This window comes from Meleagris gallopavo, chromosome 15, assembly GCF_905368555.1.
Source record: "Meleagris gallopavo chromosome 15, MGAL_WU_HG_1.1, whole genome shotgun sequence".
Classification (NCBI taxonomy): domain Eukaryota; kingdom Metazoa; phylum Chordata; class Aves; order Galliformes; family Phasianidae; genus Meleagris; species Meleagris gallopavo.
This window is the reverse complement of record NC_139418.1, coordinates 7101710-7117284: the sequence shown is the minus strand read 5'-3', so window position 1 is coordinate 7117284 and position 15575 is coordinate 7101710.

Here is a 15575-nt window from a genome sequence, read left to right as displayed (position 1 = left end):
AAAAAGTGAAAGAATAGAAGAAGATAAACAGAAAAGATAGAAAAGTGGGAAAGAGAGACAGACAGATAGCAAAACAAAGCAGCTCACCACTGCTTGATCCAGCGACGTCTTGGAATCAGGTGCGGATCTTCAGTAGTGATTGGTCGTTGGAGGTGGTGTTGTTCAGCTGATGACTACTGACAAAGACAGTATGAAAGTCCAAAGTGGGGGAGTCAGCTCTTTCTGGAGTGACAGCTTCTGGCTCTGGGATCTCAGCAGGAACTCCTTTCTTTCCAACTTGCAGGCCTTGAGTCAGCCGATTAGAGGAATCAGGGAGACGCCAAGTGGTATCCCGCCTTCAGAGGATACAACAGTATCATCTACCAGTCTGGAGTTGTTTGCTCCCAGGCCAAGTCTTCAGCCAATTAACACTCCTGAGCACTCCATTTCAAGGGAAAACAACTCCGAAGAAATGCTTTCACATGTAAAATTGTCCACAAAGTGATGCTGGTAGTCCCATGTTGATTTGAGAATGTCCTTAACAGTCTCAGACACTAAGAGTCTGAGTTAGAACATCCCTTAACACACACATACAAATGTCGGATACATCTTCCACATCCAGGGAGAGATCTACCTGAATACTTCTAACTAAAAATTGCACTACAATTCAGTGTCACACTTTCACCTCTGATAGACGAAAGGAGGGAAGGAAGGATAGAGTAGGACTATTGTAGAGAATTGAGCAATAGAATCAATATTCTCTTGTCATTTTAGGTGATCATTTTTCTGCTTTCTGCAAGTTATTGAGATGCACCATTTTTATTCTCCCTTGACATCAGCTGGGAGTTTATTTCACTCCCTGATAAAAAGATAGTTCATAACAGAACATGCTATGATCGCACACATCATCCGGGCCTCCTCACTTTTTATTGCTTTTTTAACAGTTAATCATAGAATCTGCCCTTTCCTCTCATGGCCATCCCTGCCGCTCCCTCTGAAAGAAATGCCCAGACCCTGAAATCTCTCCCAAAAAAGCACAGAATATATTTCCTTGCAGCAATTCATTCCAGTTTTTAAGGCAAATTCCCAGATACCAATACTGTCTTCAGCACAAGCATTTTTACATATACAGAGCCTCATTCATATGTATATGAATACATATAAAATATATGTATATTTTATTTTTGTATAGCATTTCATATATATTCATAGAATCATTGCATCATAGAATGACTTGGGTTGCAAGGGGCTTTAAAGGTCATTTATTTCCAATCCCAGTTGCTCAGTGCCCCATCTAACCTGGCCTTGAATGCCTCCAGAGACAGGGCACCCTCAGCTTCTCTGGGCAGCCTGTGCCAGTGTCTGACCACTCTTTTCAGAGAAAAACTTTCTCAACATATCTAATTTAAATCTCCCTTCTTTTAGTTTAAAATCACTCTTCCTTGTCCTATCACTATCAGACTGTGTAAAAAGTTGATTTCCCTCCTGCCTATTAGCTCACCTCAAGCACTGGAAGGCCATAGTGATGTCTCCTCAGAGCTTACTCTTCTACAGACTGAGCAGGTCCATCTCCCTCAACTTCTCTTCACAGGAGAGCTGCTCCAGCCCTCCGATCATCTTTGTGGCATTCCTCTGGACCTTCTCCAACAGCATGTATTTCCTGATGAGGGGGCCCAAGCCTAGTCCTGCAGAGGGGGCAATTCTCTCTGCCACCCTGCTGCCACTCCTGTTTTGTTTCAACCCAGGATGCAGTTTGCCTTCTGAGCTTAAAGTGCTCCCTGCGACCTCGCATAAAGCTTTTCATCCACCAGAACACAGTACTCCACATGGCTGCTTTCAATGAGTTCTTTTTCCAGGTCTTTACACATATCTGGGATTTACCTAACTCAAGTGGTATACCTTGCACTTGGCCTTTTTGAATCTCATTAGGTTCTCACACTTTTCAAGCTTTTCTAAGTCTCTCTGGATGGCATCCATTCCTTCTATTGCATTAACTGCACTACTCAGTGTCATCAGCAAATTTGCTGAGGGTCCACTCATGATTAGCCTCCATCTGGACAAGGAGCTGTTGTCAACAACACTCTGTCTGTGACCATCCAACTAATTATTTATTCACCAAATACTTCATTCATCAAATCCATATGTTTCCAATTTAGAGATACGAATGTGATGTGGGACCATTTCGAGGCCTTGCAAAAGTCCAGGTAGATTATATCAATTGGTTTTCTTTTGTCTATTGTGATGCTGTCGCTCCATCATAGAAGGCTACCATATTAGTCAGGCACAATTTACCTTTGGTGAATATGTATTACATACATACATTATGGTAATATATGAATTAAAGCAATGTGCATACAAAATACATATTAAATATATACCTATGCAAATCTCTGTATTGTGAGGACAGTATGAACTATTGGTTGAACATTTACAATCCTCATTTATACCTAAAAGTATTTTATTGGTCTTATTACACTGTACATTCTTTTCTTCTTCCAATGTTGTCATGATTTATTCTCACTTAGAAGGAAGTAAAGCCCCTTTGGGACATTTTCTTCTGAATTCATTGCATATTCCAAAATGTCAATGGTTGAATCTATTATGGTTTAGTCTGCATACTTTAATCAAGCCAGAAGGTTTTAATTAAACTGCTAAAGGCATCCCATTAACAGTTATTTTCTTTTATAAGGACTCTCGGAAATTAACAAAATAATAAAATAAAAAAGGTAAAGCATGGAATTCATTAGAAGGAAAGGGAAGGCATTTCTTGATTTCTTAAATACAGTCAAATCTGAACATTATCACTATGGAACAATATAATTTATTTTCTTTCATGTCAGTGCAGAGAAAATCATATGCTTGATCCTGTTAATTATAACAAGTTTGCACACCATGACTGTACTAACAATAGCAAGACCTTTAAATGAATTTATCTTCCCTTCCCATTTTCACTTTTTCTATCTTCTGGCATTTAGTATGGAGAGTGGGTAGCCTCGTGCAGTTGGGAACTGTGCATCTGAACAAATACAGCTGTAAGAACAGCATGTGTCTTGCCCTATTTAAGCTCACCTTGAACAATGTCAAGGCAGGGGATTTTAGTTTGCGAAATGGAGCATCAAATATATGGCCTCCTCAGATCTCTGCTTTTGGAAAGAAAGGGACCATTATAAAACGATCACATTTTGTTGTCCTTTTAAACAGATTAAAGAAAAAAAAAAAAAAAAAAAAGCAGAAAGACTCAGCTGTCATCTACCAAGTCAGATTTTGTCCTCATTTTAGAAATATGACATAATTTTTCATACAAATTTATTTTAGATCTAAATGTTCTAGCAGTGTTACTTCAGTCATTATTTCAGAGGTAGTTGAATAATATTATTTATTATTTCATTAAATAAAAAGCATATATGAAATTAATGAATGAATCTTCTTTTGCTTGTATGTATTTTTGGGCCAGATTTTATAATTTGCCTTGTGTTTTCTGAAAGAATGAGCTCATTAACTCCAAGGCTCCTGATTTCTTTCTCCACTTATTCTCTTCAATATTTGCTTGGATTCATTCTATTTCTCTGTTTGGTCTGGAGGTACTATTTATGTAGCATTGCTGCTACAAGCTTTTCCTCATTCTTTCTATATTGTAGATGGCAGCACTGTAAAAGTAAGAAAAATAATTTATATGCAATCAGTAATGGCTGTAAAGTTACAGTTGAAAAATATAAGTAGGACTTACATCACACTCACAGGATAATAAACAATTTTGCTGAAGTTGCACTTAATATCAGATAAGCTCTGTTTACAGGTGTGTTTGAATGTGAAAATTAATACATTACATTTTAAAAAATAAAACCACCCCAAAATAGATAAGATGCATAAGTACAGCTTCAAATATGGACTTGAGTGTCTAATACATCAATTACATGAAATTTAAGCTCCCAGATCCAAAGACAACATTTCAAATATGTCCTTGCATTACATGGACTCAAGGTAGCGTAAAAACTAAGGAGGAATATTACAACTCTCCCACAAAATTTCTGCTTCACTAAATGACAAGATGCAATTCAGTCATGAAAAGATGAAGTGTCATGTACATCAGTGCATTTGTCAAAACTAAACATTCCGCTGCTTTACTCTTCTAAAAGTCTTGAGCCAGTAGGTTTTACTGTTTATTCCCTCATAAGTTAAATAAATAAACAAATATAAAAAAACTCTCTCAGAAATTGTTTTCCTTTTCAAAACGGCCGGAAAAACATTTAAGGTGGTGGGAGGATTTTGTTTTGTTTTGTTTGTTTTGTTTTGTTTGTTTTGTTTGTTGTTGTTTTTGTGGTTGTGATGTGTTGTTGCTCAGTGGGTTTTTTTGTTTGTTTTTTGTTGTTGTTTTTTTGCAAAAGCTGTTGAAGCTGAGACCCAGGTTTCACTCCCTTTACTATTTAAATTGGCATTCAAATTTATGTATCCACACCCTAAGAAAAACTGAGAATGCAAGGACAGACTTCCTCTATAGGCAGTGGCATTTTGCATATAAAAGTTATAAGATTAGTTGTTAGGGTAGCAGGGAAGAAAGGTTACTCTCTAGTCTATGAATTACAGCAGATGATGAGGAAGATGGATTCCTGGATTGAAGGAAAAAAAACGTACAAAAATAATAGAAAATATGAAGGAAAAAAATGAAGGAACAGGGATCTTTCATTAAATGTTGTATATCTCTATGCTTTTTCTTTCCCTTCAAATGGAACCATTTCTCAAGTTTAGGTTGACAACAGGAAGACACAGAGTACATGGGAGCAGAGTGAGTGCTTATGTAACAACATATTTACAGCTGTTTCTATCTGGAACACAGCTGTCCCCTTTTGATATTTTCTGGCTAGACAGACAGCATAATTATTTTTTGGAGTTCATCCACAACTATTTTATAAAGAGAATTGTACACCTTCAGTGTCACTAATTACAGTAATCATCTTCCTCCATAACAAGCCAAAAGCTTGTATGAGAGCAACTAATTTTGCTTTTACTCCTGACTCAGAGTTTTTTACTATACTGTCCAACATTCTTTCCATTTGAAATTGTTTGCATGTTTAATTTGATATAATGCAGAACAAGTAACAATATCTTCTTCAAGATGTGGCTAGGTTTCCTGATGTATTTATTCAACAACATTAAATTGAACTGTGAAGCAGAAGAAAGAACTACATTTTGAGCTGTTCTTCTGGTTGCTAGGTATGTTGTAATATCATGTTTACAAAGAATCCATCTTTTGCTTCGAAAGTACCTCAGAAAGATTCCTTCATCAGCAAGAACATTAAAATAAGCCCTCAATATTTCAGTTTTAATTAATGAAAAGGGACTAAAAATGTCAGCTGTGCCAGAAATTGATTTTCATCTTTATCAAAAAAAGTACTAATATATTTCTAAATAAAATTACAATAGGTAATTTTGGGAACCAAAGAAAAGGGGAAAAAAGGAGTTAAACCTAGGAGATATAAAAATTAATTTATGAGACAGTGACATGAAACATCTGAATTCAAAATATAAGAGCGTGTCAAATGCCAGATACTATCCAGAAAAATTAAAATAGTAATAATAATTAAAAAGATAACAATTATTTTTCACACAATCTACTGAAATTTTCAGAACAGAGCCATTTATTCTATCTTGTAGACACTGTATCCAAAGTCAATTTAAACTAATTCTGTTCTATGCTTTACCAATTCTATTTTGTAATTTTAAAATTACTTACACCTATGCAAACAAGAAATTTCCAAACAATATTGAAATATATTTTTGGCTGTCACTAATTAGTTAGATGCACAGCATAATAATTTCACGTAGACATGTAAATATCAGTGCAAAAGTCTAAGCAAGTCACTCCCAATCCCTTTAGTAACTACAGAATAAACATCCTTGAATGACTGTAATTAGACCAGACAAATTAACAGTCTCTCTATCCCCTTAACACTTTACAAATAAAGAAATTATGTTTCAAAACTACGTGTGATTGTCTTTAGATTATGCCATTAAGCAGTGCTCTTTTCACAGTCCAAATTAAGAGAGTTAATTGAAGTGACATTTTGTTGCACTGGAATGGAAGGTCCCCATATCTTTTCTATATTCTTCACTGATGATACCAAAAGTCAAAATGTTAAACTTACTGGCTTCTAATGGAACTTCAGTTGTTCTCCATTCTCTTCATAGCCTTAATGTTCTTAATGCTCTTGAGGATTAGGATAATCTTGAAATAAATAAATAATTTTTAAAAAAGCAGAAGTAGTTTATTGTGAACAGTCTAACCGCAGTCTAACTATTATTTTGATAGAAGAATAGATCTGGGACATGGCAAATGCATATTAGGTAGGCAATAACATACAGCATGTTTAAGAACTACTTGTATATTAGGGAACTACTGAGGAGATGACTTCTTATCTTGTATGGCATCTTTGATATATTTTGCAAGCACCAAAACACTGCTTTTAGAGAAGAATTACTGCTCACCAATCTTCCCCCACTAACACATACATATATGCATATATATATATACATTTGTAAAATATGATTAATAGCAAGCAGAATCAATTCAAATAAAGTATTTTATGTATTTTACAGCATGTACGTTTATGGGATGAATTTTAAGACAATCAGTCCAAAGTACATTTCAGAACAAATCACTGCTTCTGTAGTTAGAAGAGGACAGGATATTTATAAGGTAATTCTTCCAGTTATCAGAAAGGTAATTATGAGAACAATAATAATAGAGGTAAGTCGTTTCAAACACATTCAGAAAACAACCTCCCAATAATTTTATGAAATTACAGAACTAAAAAAAGAAAAGGTGAACAGATTGCAATTGAACAGCTCAGGTTTTGCTTAGGGAATACCCCTTTTTCTCTCCTATAATCCTCTGACAGCATTTTGGAACCTTGAAGATTGCAGCATGACAATATTAGATATTCATGTAGCTACCATACAAGTGGGTTTCTAGTTCATTTAAAGTAACATTGTGCAAGCAGGAATTAACACAGAATAATCAATATTGTCATATCTTTAATTACTCAAATATCTGATTTTTTTTTTTTTTTTTTTTTTTTGTCATTAGCAGACTGTTTCATTGCAGACAATTATATTGTCAACATGTTTACTATGATAGCTTCTGTCCTGACAAATGCTACTATATGAAATGAAACAATATTCTCTAAAAAGTCTCGGAGTTGTCATTGGTGTATCTGTTGCAAAAACTGGCAAATAACTTCCACGCAGCAGTTTTTTCTTCAAACTTTTTACATCCAAAAAGTTATCTGTTCTCCCTTGCTCATTTGGAGAGGTGTGTTTCTGCTCAACATTTACAAGATACAGTACCACATTATATTCTCTCTTCTTCAGTGAGATATTTAATAAAATAAATAAAAGTTGAAAGGTAGATGATGTGCAAAAATATATTTCAAATAGCATATGAATAAATATGGAGAGTAATTAAAGCCAAACATACAAAGTTTTGTAAGAACTAAAATTTTTCACTCAGGTGATAAGAAAATTCCACAGAAGCAACATAGTTCTGTGTTTGAATTTCTATGACTGGCATCAATAACTTTTCACAGTGACATCTCAATATTTCAACCACATTTGTTAACTGAAATTCATGATACTATCCCTTCAAATCCAGGAAGGGATTGAATCTGATCATTTCATAAATAGAGGAAAAAGACAGTGGATCTGGTGTTCCAAAACACTGAATTGTAATTGCTTCAGTATTTTGCCTGAGCTTAAAGGAGACATATTTGTCAAAATAAAAATAAATAAATAAATAAATTTTCCAAGGGCTTATAGAAAAAGTTATTCTTCTTGTGTAATTATCCCACATACTTGAGTTTGCAAGACACTGTTTTATCCTTTATTATCCATGGAAACTGCCATACTCAAATCCATAGTTAAGATTCTGATGTTTTTCAGAAACTAAGAAAGAAACCTGTGATCTTTGGAATAGCAAAATCTTTGCTTTACTGACCTAAGATTTTCTTCCTACTTCCTTAGGTATACCAATTCGGAAACATTTTCATCTCTCTTCCTCTGTAGGTCAAATATCAGCTTTTCTGAATACTTTTGATTAAAGTTGTGTTTTGAAACCAAGCTTAGCTCTCCGAATCAGAGTAAATCATAACTTCTTCTCTTTAACTTTCCACTTCATATTTAACTAGGGTTTACATGGACGTTTGACTCTTCAGATATTCACATTTTTTTCTCTGGCAAAAGTTAATGCTAACTTGTACAGTTCATGAGGATACCGTTCTCATACGACTCCATGAGCTTTTATATTTTTACCTCAACAGTAAGGATGTTTTCTAGTGTTACATAAATCAATAGTTTAGAGACTTCATTGCCAACAGTTGCTACAAAGAACTAAATACACAAAGCATTTAGATGCATAACATACCAAAGCAGGAATTTTTATCTCTTCTATTCCCTAATACCATTCATTATGAAAATCTTTACAGTACAGATTTCCAAATACAAGTACACAGAATCTTTTCTTTCCCCTTCTCTTAAAATAAAAATCACTTTTCCACACTTCATGAGATATTTTGACTATAGTATATGTAGTAACGTGGAAGAAGTGAAACTGCAAGCCTTTTCTATAGTTGGTTGAATAGTAAAATATTCTCTGAAACCAAAGAACTATGAAGTGCATAACATCTCAATTATGCATTCTCTCACTGAAGCTTTATCTGTCATGATGCTGTCTGGCTTTTAGCTTTATTGTGTTTGTTTCCCTGGACTGTTTGAGGTGAAGGTGTGTGCATGTGTTTTACTTTTGATCCTTGGATCACTGGTGAAAGGGGGTGCAAAACCGTGGAAATTACTGCTGAAAAGAAACAAACAAAAAAAGCCTTTTAAGTTGGCTACTTAATTCCTTGCTGTGCTGAGGTAAAAGTGCTCATACTTTTGTTAAATGATTTTTGGGTAGGTGAGCAGTTTCATAAGCAATTTTCTTCATTCCAGTCAAGGAACGTACTTCCTTACTCTAATCTCTATAAGAAAAGATATGTTGAATAATTTGTGGCTATTAGTGTTTGTATTCCCTTCACAGTCAGAGCACCCACACTATCTAGCTCATTACTGAAAATTACTTTCAGTATGAAAGGTGTTATTATAGTATCAAATACTCCTCTAGTCTGCTTTTCAAATTCTTGATTAAAACAGTATTTTGGGCTAACAGATTCTCCATTAACAAATCATCTATATGCTTTACTCTGAATAATTCTAAATTATTTGTTACAGGAAGGAAGTTTAAGGCTGCCTAGAATACTATCATTGCTTCTAATGAGAAGTTTATTGCAACATTGGATTCAGTATTACTAAATATTATATTAGTCAACTACTTTCAGAGATAAAACCTTCTAAACTTCTGCGGTGAAATGGAACATTATGACCTTGGCTAACACTGTACACGTACTCTTTGTACATAGATTCAAATTTTTTTCATGCAGATGAGATTAATTATTATTTCTTTTAGATTGCCATTAAAAGATACACATGCAGACCTTGCAGTAGACATTATATACACTTACATTTTCAAGAGTATGGACAAGAACAAGATGTCTTGCTCTTACATTTTGGAATCTAATCAGATTCACAGCCTTAATGTAGGGGTCTCCAGAGAGTAAGACACAAAGACTTTTCTAGAAGAAATTAAAACAAGTAGTTCTGGACACAGAAATCCAAGGTATGTTTAAGCATTAATTTGTTTGGTTTAACGCTGCAATGGTGTCCCCTCACCTGTGCTGGCCTTGTGCCTGGCTGACAGGACATCCTAACCTGCCCTCTTTGCAATACCTCAGGCCACAGAAGATCTTCCTTCATCGACAACACAGAAACTTTTATTTAACAGTTAATACCGAATTGCCAATACACCTCAGGCACTGGGATTGCTTTTTTTCTGCTTAAGTTTTGTTTATATTCTCCCTACCGGAAAGGCCCACGTCTTGGGATACAGAGGCATAAACACATTAAATCTGCTTCAGAAGTGCTTAACAACTGAGACAGGAATGAGTAGGCTGAGATAAATGCAGCTTCAGAAGTGATATAAGAAATTAGGTCAGAATTATTTCCTATCAGGATGCCAATTCTTTAAGCAACTGAAATATGCATGTAAACTGCTGTTTCAACATACATCTCTGACATCCTTATACACGGAAAAGTTTCTTTCTACTATTCATACAGTTGATTTCCAAATTAAAACAAACGTAGATTTTAAAAATCAAGCATGATTGATTTTTAAATAACAAGTCACAGGTTTCCAAAGTAAAAACTACCAAACCCACAACCCAATGAGCAAAATGACTTCATAGCCAGGAAACTGCTGCTGTAGGCTAGATTAATGGTGGAGAGATTACGAAATTTTGTCTGCACTGGTAAATGTCAGATACCTCAGGAGCTGATCTGGAGAGAAGAAATTAAAAATCAGACAGGCACGTGCCTTAACTTGGTTGAATGATCTAAGAAAATAGTGCAGTTTGGAGGAATGTATCTAAGACATGATCATTTTCATATGAAAAAGATTGTACCAAAACCTGAAAACTTGTAATAACTTATAGCGTCTCTTAAAATTCCCAAATCAATCCTTAAATATCTTGGATGATATTTATATTTAATGACTCATTATAAACATTTTACAACCTCTGGAGAACTGCACGTGTGGTTTTTCCTATATATCTATGGCAAAGAGATCAATTTGGTTCACCTTTAACTGAGTAGTTTAGAGACAAGCGCAGAAAATTAAGCACTTACTATATTTAATTGCTTAATAAAACATCATTGTAATACCACAAATGAAAAAGATATGTTAACATTGGGACACACAGAACTTGCTGATCTTGCAGGTAACCATGCAAATCAGCTACAATGACCTGCCATATATTTTCTTTTAGAGTATAGGATTATCCTTGTGCAAGTCAACAGTCTGTACTGTGGCTAATAAAATCACTTTGCTATGCAGCTTACAGCTTACTCCTCAACCACTCTCAGGAATAAACCTCTGTAACCTGAAATAGAGGTAACATTCTAACACGCAATTGAGTCATTTCCTGGGTTGATCTTGCAGCCCTTGCCATTCTTATTTCCTGTTGTGATCCCATCATACATTTTATATCAGACAGATAAATCTGTAATCCCATGGTACATGCAGCCCAGTATCACATACTACAAGAGTAAATGGTAAATACCAGTAGCCTGCACTACTAGTTTAAGGTGATAATGAAAAAAATATGAAAAGAAAGTGTATGAGATCTATTTCAGGTTAAATGCTTACTCTAAGTAATCATTCAAAAGCCAGTCATACTAAATTTTCATACTTATTCAATGATCTCCAACCTCTTACAACTTCAAAACATTTTAATTTTACAACAGAGTGTTTCATACTAATCTGTCTTTTGGTCCACAGATGTGATGAGGGTATAAGAAACAAAATAATTGTCAGGTATCTATATCAACTCAATATGAACAGACTGTGCAAACAGTGAACAGCTGAAGAACACACTAAACAAATGGAGCTGGGCATGGATTTGCATCACTCTGGACTTTTTGGACTTCAGAAATTCACACAGTATATTGCAACAAAATCACTCTTTAAGATGTTTACAGCTCAAAGGGAAAGAGGATATTGGGGGGAAAAAAAACAGTACTACATCTGTAACTATTACATGTTCATTTAGGCTGTAGAGAACCATTTAGGCTCTGAGGTTTTTATTTGCTAAATCGAAGGTAAGAACTCTGACTACAGACTTTCTTCCCCAGGAACTGTGGGTAGAGAAATCCTTTGCTTTGCTCAGAATATGCCTTTTGTTTAATCCTAACTTATTTTTATGACAAGAAAAAGGATCTTTTTTTAGGAAAAATTCTATTCCAGTGGAAAGTTTCTTTTTTACTTAACTGGCATTTCATAATAAAAAAATCAGAAAAGTCCTAGTCATCTCTTGGAAAATGTCTTTCTTCATTCTTTTGTTTCAGCTTAAATCTTCACTACTATAATTAAGCCATTTGTTTCACAAGATAAAGTTCTTCTTGAAATTAGTATAGCATTTGCATTTCTATTAATTATTCTGATTACAGGTTATCTTGAAAACACAGTGCTTAAATTACAATATTTATTTTTTTCTTACTGTTTATTTTGAATGCATATGGTTTTCTCCTTACAGTTATCTGGAACTTTTAGTAAGTAACATTTAAACATCTTTGTTTTTTAACCTTTGATTCTCAATTCAATTTACAATCCAACATTTGCTCATGTCTCTGACTCAGCATTCAGAATCCATTTGTTCAATTCTGACACATTGTTTATTTTAAGGCTCATCCTGGGGAGGAAAAAAAGGGTTTCTGACTACTTTATAGAATCATAGAATTGCTCGGGTTGGAAAAGATCTTAAAGATCACCAAGTCCAACCACGACCTAACGATACTACCTTAAAAACCCTCTGCTAAATCATATCCCTGAGCAGCAGCATATAAAAAAATTCAAAAACATTACCTATAGTTAAATGCTTGCCACCTTCTGACCATCAGTTGAATCAAACTCAGGATCAAACACAAGCAAATCCAGGTGACAAGGCATGTTATGATGTACTACTTACCTTATAGCCCTCCTCAGGTTAGAATAGCAACAGATATAAGTACATAAACAGCAATTAAAAAAAAAATCCAATACAATTGTGTATATCGTCTAACATATTAAGTTACTAAGTTTGCAAGAATCAGTTGCATGAGAGGAACTGACTGAAACTTCATTGAAGTTAACTGTCATGATTTCAGATGATGCTAACTTAATGGTATCCTCGCCAACCCTCTACTACAGGGAATGCTTTCTCCCTTCAAAGCGAGAAGGCAGAGCATACACCCTTCCTAGGGTCTTTGAACTCAACCCATATTTAACTTCAATCAAGTATCCCGAATTTGGACCACTGAATTTTCCTAATTTTGTTAGAAAATGTCACTTCAGACATAATAGACAACAGCATAAGAGGAGGAACTTTAGTTGTTTTTTGTATTTATCTGTTCTTGTGAAAGACAGACACCTGTGTCTTTTAAAAGAAGCTACGGTATCACATTACAACATTTTCCTATTAACAGAGTTCAAAGTATATGCAATGCAGATGTCTTGCATACTGCAGTTCACAAAACATTTGTATTTATTTCAAAATCTGAGCAGAGAACAAAGCCTAACGAGACAGCTGCTTAGAAATGTGGTAACAGATCAAGAAACACTTGATTCCTCATTCAGAATTCAAGACATATTACAGTCAGTAAAGGAATTCAAGAATGTAATGGAAACTGAAGAAAATAAAATAGGTTTATTAGTTCTTTGCATTGGAACAGTAAGTGCAGAAATGCAGGGAAGACACAAACATCTAATACCTTCTGTTTAGATAAGAACATTATGTCCTGTTTTTTCTTAATATTTTCTTCATTTTATTTAATAACGGAGACCCTGAATATCCAGTGTCAGTCCCTGCAGAGCAATTTTTTAGAAAATGAAGTCTTTACTTGATTTGTCTGAATCAGATGACTTTACTGATTCTAAATTCTTCTAAATTTAGAATTTAATTTCATTCTACTTTGCTTCTTTCTCTCAGTGAATTGTGGCAGGTTTTGAAGGATTGAAGAAGCCATCATTTCCTAACTTCTGTACATGTTCTCTGTGAGAATGTAAGTTCTTATTCCTAATATAAGTGAAATCAAGTCTTATCAACCAGAATGATACGTAAATAAATTTCTTTTCTTGGCCACTTTTTGCTCATAGGCTATTTACTTCAAAACTATTAGTTCTGAAGAAAAAAGCTTGGTGAAACTTGTATACTAATAGTACATATTGTTTTTTCCTGTGGATTAAACTCTGATAACTCTGCTTTTAGTTGTTATTTCTTCAGCTGAGTAAACAATGTGGCAGTGAAGAAGTCCTCTTGTTCTGTTATGGCTAACAAGGATTACATAGTTTTCTCTTAAATTTATGACTTCACAAGAGAGAATTCCTCTGTGCAACAGAATGTGCTCTATTAGTATCCTCACTGATTTTCATTCTTTTGTTATTCTTCTTGTCCACAAAGCAAAAACATTCTGAAAACGTATTGAATCTTTATGACCAGGTATGGTCAAAATCTCCTAAAAGGAAATACTCATAATTGCTAATTTACTTGGCATGTTGCTTTTAAAATAAATGCATCAAATATAGGATAAGTTTTGTACTTTATTGAACTGCAAGGCCACCCATCTTAGGTAAATAAACTATACTTGCTCTTCCTGCAGTAATACTAAACTACTGGTGTAATAAAATACCCCAGTTTAAAATATCTCAATTTAATGTACAGAAACAGACAAGATAATTATTAATAAGTGTAAACAAACTGGACTTATATATACCTCTCTCTAAATCTGCTTTTTTCCCTTTAGATTTAAAGATTGTGTCATTTCTCACTGTAAAACAGCTTTGTGTTCACTGGAGTAATTTTTTCCTTTATTGTCAGTTTAAGTGAGATCTTAGTGCTCTACAAATCCTCCCAAGTCTCCAGGTGAACATTATCATAACTGCCAAAAGCTTTTCCTGTGATTTTAGTAGCAGCCATAATATCACTAGCAAATCAAAGATAATCTGAGAAATTCTTCTCAATGATCTGTTCTTCCTTGAAGATTTTGGACAAAAGGTGAAATTGTAGCTGGGACAGCATCTTCCTATCCAATAAATCATTTTAATTTGCAATCTTAACTACTCTTGTTGAGTTTAAAAGTTGTGATTCTAGTCAGATAAGTTCAGCTGAATTGTTTCATTTTACTTGGCTCAATCTAATGTTGTCCATACACAGAATCTTAAAGAGTTTTATAGTTGAACAAAGGCAATGAAAATGGAGCACTGTAATAAATTGAGTACACTTACCCTCAAACGAACAGGTGATTTTTGAAGATTGACTGGTTAGAAGAATGTGAGTAATAAATGGACACAGAAATTGTTAAAAGATGAAGCTCTGAGGAAAAAGAAGAATAAAATAGAAAAAAAAAAAAAAAAAAGACATTGAAAACACAGAGCTCAGTATGCTAACTGGTCATCATTTACTTTTCCAGTACTCCAGAGGTACTGGAAAGTAAGTAACAAAATGCTAGGTAAAAAAACAGCAATGCATGCACTTGTTCAATCTACACACATTTTTGGATTTTTTTTCTCAATAGAGTTCATAAGAATGCAGTAGAAGCAAAGCTGAGTGGTAATATTTACTTCAAAATTGTAACTTCTATAGAACTGACATGCACAATTCACTCTGCTATTGGTATTCTATCATGCAACAGAGTCATCAAACTCTTAGAAATTTTCTCAAGACTGAAACTCAGGGGAAAAAAAAGTAAGAAATCTCAACAAATGTGGAAGAAAAATGACTCCTATTTTTAACATCCAAAGGTAAATACTAAAATAACATAAAATAATAAGAACATCTATATGGAAAACATGTCTGGAAACACAATTTGGAAACTGGGCTATGAATGGAGAAAAAAAATGGGAAAAAGAAATGAGATTCTGAGAATATATTCAGAGAGTGAAAGATTCCTCTCAGTATTCTGAGAAAGATCAGAAGATC